The sequence below is a fragment of the Arachis ipaensis genome, chromosome B6, assembly GCF_059453495.1.
Source record: "Arachis ipaensis isolate K30076 ecotype BB chromosome B6, ASM5945349v1, whole genome shotgun sequence".
Taxonomy (NCBI): Eukaryota; Viridiplantae; Streptophyta; class Magnoliopsida; order Fabales; family Fabaceae; genus Arachis; species Arachis ipaensis.
The window spans coordinates 39,507,003-39,514,323 of record NC_142441.1 but is presented as its reverse complement, the minus strand read 5'-3'; the positions used below and the strand labels follow the sequence as shown (position 1 = coordinate 39,514,323).

The window sequence follows — 7,321 nt, the reverse complement described above, 5'->3', positions numbered from 1 at the left end:
AATCCAAGGAGGAAGGGGAGGACGTGAATCCCAAGGAGGAAGACCTCCTGGGACGTCCAGTGATCAATAAGGAGTTCCCCTCTGAGGAACCAAAGGAATCTGAGGCTCATCTAGAGACCATAGAGATTCCATTAAACCTCCTTACGCCCTTCATGAGCTCTGATGAGTATTCCTCTTCAGAAGAGAATGAGGATGTTACTGAAGAGCAAGTTGCCAAGTTCCTTGGTGCAATCATGAAGTTGAATACCAATTTATTTGGTAAAGAGACTTGGGGAGATGAACCTCCCCTGTTCACTAATGAACTAAATGCATTGGATCAACTGAGATTGCCTCAGAAGAAACAAGATCTTGGAAAGTTCCTAATACCTTGTACCATAGGCACCATGACCTTTGAGAAGGCTCTATATGACTTTGGGTCAGGAATAAACCTCATGCCACTCTCTGTAATGGAGAAACTGGGAATCTTTGAGGTACAAGCTGCTAAAATCTCATTAGAGATGGCAGACAATTCCAGAAAACAGGCTTATGGACAAGTAGAGGAGATGTTAGTAAAGGTTGCAGGCCTCTACATCCCTGCTGATTTCATAATCCTAGACACTGGAAAGGATGAGGATGAATCCATTATCCTTGGAAGACCCTTCCTAGCCATAGCAAGAGCTGTGATTGATATTGACAGAGGTGAACTAGTCCTTCAATTAAATGAGGACTCCCTTATGTTTAAAACTCAAGGTTACCATTCTGTAAACATGGAAAAGAGGCACAGTAAGCTTCTCTCACTGCAGAGTCAACCAGAGCCCCCACAGTCAAACTCTAAGTTTGGTGTTGAACTCCCATATCCAAACTCTAAGTTTGGTGTTGGGGAGTCTCAACAATGCTCTGAACATCTGTGAGGCTCCATGAGAGCCCACTGTCAAGCTATTGACATTAAAGAAGCGCTTGTTGGGAGGCAACCCAATTTTTATTTATCTAATTCTATTTTTATTTTTATTGTTCTTTCATATTTTATTAGGTTCATGATCATGTGGAGTCACAAAATAAATAGAAAAATCAAAAATAGAATCAAAAACAGTAGAAGAAAAATCACACCCTGGAGGAAGGGCTTACTGGCGTTTAAACGCCAGTAAGGAGCATCTGGCTGGCGTTCAACGCCAGAACAGAGCATGGATCTGGTGTTGAACGCCCAAAACAAGCAGCATCCTGGCGTTCAGACGCCAGAAATGCACACTGAGGAAAGCTGGCGCTGAACACCAGAAACAAGCATAGAACTGGCATTCAACGCCAGAAACATGCTGCATCTGGGCGCTGAACGCCCAGAACAAGCATCAATTCGGCGTTTAAACGCCAGAATTGCATGCAAAGGCATTTTACATGCCTAATTGGTGCAGGGATGCAAATCCTTGACACCTCAGAATCTGTAGACCCCACAGAATCAACTCAGCATCTGTGGACCCCACAGGATCCCCACCTACCACCACTCATTCTCTTCCCTCTTCTCATTTATCCTCTCTTCCCAATAAACACCCTTCCCCAAAACTCTTCACCAATCAACTCAATCTTTCTTCCCTATTACCCCTTCACCACTCACATCCATCCACTCTTCACCATAAACCTATCTCATAAACTCCACATACCTTCAAATTTCAAAATCAAATTCCCACCCAAAACCACCCCATATGGCCGAACCTTAACCCCCCTCCCTTCCCTATATAAAGCCCTCCATTCTTCTTCATTTTCACACAACACAACCCTCTCATCCCCTTCTTGGCCGAAACACTAACCTCTCTCCCTCTCCTCTATTTTTTCTTCTTCTTCTTTTTCTCTTTCTTCTCTTGCTCGAGGGTGAGCAATATTCTAAGTTTGGTATGGTAAAAGCATAAAGCTTTTTGTTTTTCCATTACCATTCATGGCACCTAAGACTGGAGAATCCTCTAGAAAAGGGAAAGGAAAGACAAAAGCTTCCACCTCCGAGTCATGGGAGATGGAAAGATTCATCTCCAAAGCCCATCAAGACCACTTCTATGATGTTGTGGCCAAGAAGAAGGTGATCCCCGAGGTCCCTTTCAAACTCAAGAGAAATGAGTATCCGAAAATCCGACATGAAATCCAAAGAAGAGGTTGGGAAGTTCTAACAAAACCCATCCAACAAGTCGAAATTCTAATGGTTCAAGAGTTCTATGCTAATGCATGGATCACTAGGAACCATGATCAAAGTAAGAACCCAAACCCAAAGAATTATCTCACCATGGTTCGGGGGAAATACTTAGATTTTAGTCCGAAAAATATGAGGTTGGCGTTTAAACTTGCCTATGATGCAAGGAGATGCACGCACCTACACTAGAAGGGTCAACTTTGATCAAAGATTGAACCAAGTCCTCATGGACATATGTGTGGAAGGAGCTCAATGGAATATTGACTCAAAAGGCAAACCGGTTCAATTTAGAAGACTGGACCTCAAGTCTGTGGCTAGAGGATGGTTGGAGTCACTACAACATTTTGGGTCTATGGTCACGGTTTTTTTGGTCACGGTAAAAAACCGTGACCATAGACTCTCTATGGTCACGGTTTTTTAGGGTGACCAAAAAAAAAAGCTATGGTCACGATTTTTTTGGAAAGGGTGACCATAGAGTACCTATGGTCACGGTTTTTTAAAAAAGAGTGGCCTAAAATGGTCTATGGTCACGGTTTTGAGGGGTGACCTAAAGGGGTCTATGGTCACGGTTTTTTACAGTGACCAAAAAGGGTCTATGGTCACGGTTTTTCAAAAAAGGGTGACCTAAAAGAGTCTATGGTCATGGTTTTGGGGGGTGGCCTAAAGGGGTCTATGGTCACGGTTTTGGGGTGACCTAAAGGGGGCTATGGTCATGGTTTTTTACAGTGACAAAAAGCGGCTATGGTCACGGTTTTTCAAAAGAGGGTGACCTAAAAGGGTCTATGGTCACGGTTTTGGGGGGTGACCTAAAGGGGTCTATGGTCACGGTTTTGGGGGTGGCCTAAAAGGGTCTATGGTCACGGTTTTGGGGGGTGGCCTAAAGGGGTCTATGGTCACGGTTTTGGGGGGTGGCCTAAAAGGGTCTATGGTCACGGTTTTAGGGGTGACCTAAAGGGAACTATGGTCACGGTTTTTTACAGTGACCAAAAAGGGGCTATGGTCACGGTTTTTCGAAAAAGGGTGACCTAAAAGGTCTATGGTCACGGTTTTGGAGGGTGACCTAAAGGGGTCTATGGTCACGGTTTTGGGGGTGGCTTAAAAGGGTCTATGGTCACGGTTTTGAGGGGTGGCCTAAAGGGGTCTATGGTCACGGTTTTAGGGGGTGGCCTTAAAGGGTCTATGGTCACGGTTTTAGGGGTGACTTAAATGGGTCTATGGTCACAGTTAAAATCTTTAAGGTAATTTTATTTTGTTTCAAAAATTTAATTTTTTAAAATATTATTTATATTAATTATTTTTTATAAAAAAATAAAAGATTAAATAATTAATTTTTAAAAATAATATATATTATTTTATAAAATTAGTATATAATTTTTATTAATAATTAAATCTTAAATATTGACTAAAAATTAATTTTTTAAATTAAAAAATTAATTATTAAATATAAATAAAAATAGTTAAAATTTAAAAATAAAAATAAATGTAAAAAGTAAAAATTCAAATTCTAACTCTCACTTTCACTTTCTATTCTATTATTTGTCGCCATCGTCTACTCTTATTGTCTTTACAACTTCACCATTTCATTGTAAAAATAAAACACACTATAACTCAACGCTCATCATTAAGCCTTAAAAATCTCAATTGTTAGAAAATAAATAACAGATTATTTGTAATTTATTATAATTATTCATGTTTTTATTTTCAAAAAATTATTTATCAAAAAATAATTAAATCAAAATTATAAAATTTTAAATTTAAAATTAATTACAATTCATGTAATTTTTATAAATATTTAGATATTTTTTATTTAAAATTTAAAATTTTAATAATTTAATTATTTCTAATTTTATTAAAAATATCTACTCTATACCTTAATTTTATTAAAATTCCCAAATAAAAACCTATTTTACCCTGCTCTCCAAACTCTAACCCTAAGCCAACCAGTTTCCCCTAATTTATGCACACATTCAGCCCTCACCATATACACAAACACAGAAAGAAAGGAAAGAAAAGAGTAAGGGTGGAGCTCGAGAGGAGGGGGGAGGGGGGGAAGAAGGACAAGGAAGGAGAGGGGGAAAAAGAGAGATGGTTAACTCCGCCGTCGCCGTCGCCGCGCCCTGCCGATCGTTGTTGAGAAGGTCGAACAGAGGGGAGAGAAAGCTAGCGTTGAGAAAGGGAAGGGTCGCCGAGCTAGCGCCGTCGCGTCAGCACGGCTGTGCCGCCACGGATGAGGAGAGATGCGTCGGAGAGAGAGAAGGTCCGCGGTGGAGAAAGAGAGAGAGCGCTCGCGAGGGGTGTCGGAGCTGCGTTCCGCCGCCGTGCTGTGCGAAGTCACCATCGTGCCTCGAGCCTCGCCATTGTCGTCCTCGGCGCGAGCCCTTGCCGTCGTCGATGGGGTTGAATCCGCCGCTGGTTTGAGCTGAGGGAAAGGAAACGCGTATAGGAGAGAGAGTAGGGGGCTTCGTGGCAGCTCCATCGCGCCGCTCCTGCCGAGCCGCCGCCAAATCCTGCCGCCTATCGGAACCCTAGCCATCGCCGTCGAAGACGCCACCGCCGCCACTGCCGTCAATTGGGATCAAAATTGTTGCTGTGTTCCCAGAGCTGTCATGGAAGTGGCTGATTCGGTCCCAATTCCTCCATTGTTGAGACTGTAAGCTTTAATCCTTGTCTTGGTTCCATCCTGTTCCTCTTTCTTTCTCCTGTTCTAGCTAAAAGAACCTATGTCTCTGTTTAGTACTGCTACTTTGTTTTCCTGTTTATTGTTAGGACCATTATGGTGGTATTGAGGCCATCAGGAAACTATTAGAGCTGCTGTTGATGAGTTTGATATTGCTACTTCAATTCTGGTTTGCTCTTCTCCTTGATTACGTTCTATTTGCACATTTTATTGTCATTCCCACGCTTGTTTTGATTTAATTCTAGTATATGCCCTGTTTTGAAATTCTCAGGGCTGTGTTCACTTTCGATACCTATTTAATTTGGATTCTCTATTCTGCTGTAACTACCATTATCGTCATGGAATTGTTGCCGCTGCTGCCATGAAACAAAAAGGGAAGGGAGTTGTCACGTTTAATCTACGTGGGTTCAACTAAATTGAGGTAGGGGTTTATTTTAAATTAAAAATACTTTGGGCTTTGAATACCTAACAAGTTTAGTAAGTTAATGCAAATAGATGGATGTCTGTGTTGAAAATGATTTTCTGTTGTAACTGAAAGGTTAGGTTTGTTGGTTATTGGTTGATTTTTCTGAACCTATGGTAAAATCGATTGAACGCGCTGATTTTGGATTCTAAATAGAAATTGATAATAAATGGTCTTGAATAATGGATTTGGAATTGTTAAACTGAAAGGCTGGTTTTTATTGTGTTGAGGATTGAAAAGAGGGGACCCGTAATGGGTGGCGTATTCTAGTTTTTAGGGGAGGTGCTGTCGAAAATTTTCTAAGAAATTTGAAGTTTTGGTTGTGACTTGGTAGATGATTCTGATTTAAGTAATTTTAATAAAAGAAGTATGTTTTGAATATTTTTAAAGATTATTAAAGAGAATTGAATTCTTATGATTTGGTTAATTTGTGGTTTTAAATTCATTTGATTTCTTTCAGCGATGAAACGAGATTTGATTAACTAGTAGAATGCTTTAATATAGTAAACTGAGTATAAGATTAGGGGATTAGGAATAAGAGAGTGAGTTTATAGTTTTTTTAATGAAACTGGTTATAACAGTTAAGAGGAAGAAAGTTAATTTAAGAAATATGATGGAGAATGTGTGGTTGAGTTGGAGGTGAATTTAGTGAGTTGTTTGAGAGTTTTCCTTGAAATTAAGGTGGAATTTAGTGACAATTAGGTTGTTTGATATCTGATGATGATTCTGGTTAATTATAGTGTTGTGGGGTGATGATTGAGGTTGATGATGTTAGTTATGATATTGATGACAAGATTTGTGATGATTGATATTGATGATGTTGGTTATGATTTTCTTCCTTGTTCGAATTGTTTTTAATGTTTTCTATTTTTGTGTGTGTGGAGTCCTATCCTACTCTATGTTCTGCATTTTTTTTCTTTTGACTATGTAGATTTCTTCTTTTATAAAAGGGTATTTAATTGTGGTTATCTGTTACTTGCAGTTGCATTTTTCTTCTACTATATCGAATAAGATTACAAAAACTATTTCCATTCATGTAGAATGAAGTCACTTGGCTCTTGCTAAGTGTATAGTTTGCCTATTGATGCATAGATAGTTATCATGTTATCCCCTTTTACTTGTTTTCTTTGTTATTTCTCCTTGCTTTGTGGTTGCCAGGAGGTCCATGTGTTCTCTTCAACTAGCTCTTTTATTTTGAAAAAGTAATTGCATTGCATTCATGTTATGTTATTCTTATATTCTCTAGGGTCACTCAATTTTTTCCTTTTAAGGTTCGCAACCTGGTATCCAGGAAGGAGCTGCTGACTGGGATGAAGATTGGGATAAGCTTGAAGATAAAGGTATATTTATTTGTTAATATATATAAAATTTTGAGGTATCTTTACATAAGGTAATGGAAAGGTCATTGTTGATCATTATTCTTTCTGAGGGATAAATTTTGAGTTATATAGTTCAGGTGACTGCAAATAGATTATGCTTTAACTGCTATTACTTTATTTCTCCATTACAGGTTCACCTAAGAGTGATAATGAGTCAAAAAACCCCAGACCACAGATGAACAAGAAGTTGACAGTGTACAAAGGATGAGAAGAATATGTACTATATTAGAGAATATTTTTGTTTTCACAGTATAATATTTTGATGTCTTTTGTAATTTTTTTAATAGCTTCTACCTGGTATTATATGTAATGGATAAATTATACCATATTTTGATATGTCTTGTTTGGACTAAAAATATATATAGTTTATAATGTAAATTTTATGATTTAGATTTATTGAATTTCTTCTTTTTAGACTTATTTTGTGATTATCATAATTTTGGGATCCGATTATGCTTTAAAAAAATAAATCTAAAAAAATAGAATAAATTATGATCACGATTTTAAAATAGGATGATTATAGATAAGGTTATGGTCACAGCGAAAAACCGTGACCATAGATAAGGCTATGGTCACGGTTTTAAGGAGGGGTGACCATAGAGGCTATGGTCACGGCCAAAACCATGACCATAGATATAGCTATGGTCACGGTT

The 7,321-nt window shown here is 38.6% G+C and overlaps 1 long non-coding RNA gene across 1 annotated transcript; it reads left to right on the top strand.

Annotated features, from left to right (window-relative positions):
- The first annotated feature begins 4,243 nt into the window (after positions 1–4,243).
- Positions 4,244–6,859, top strand: LOC107619529 (uncharacterized). Its single transcript, XR_015885627.1, has 4 exons — positions 4,244–4,995; positions 5,098–5,247; positions 6,561–6,629; positions 6,800–6,859. It is a non-coding gene; the product is annotated as an uncharacterized LOC107619529 (long non-coding RNA).
- The last annotated feature ends 462 nt before the right edge of the window (positions 6,860–7,321 follow it).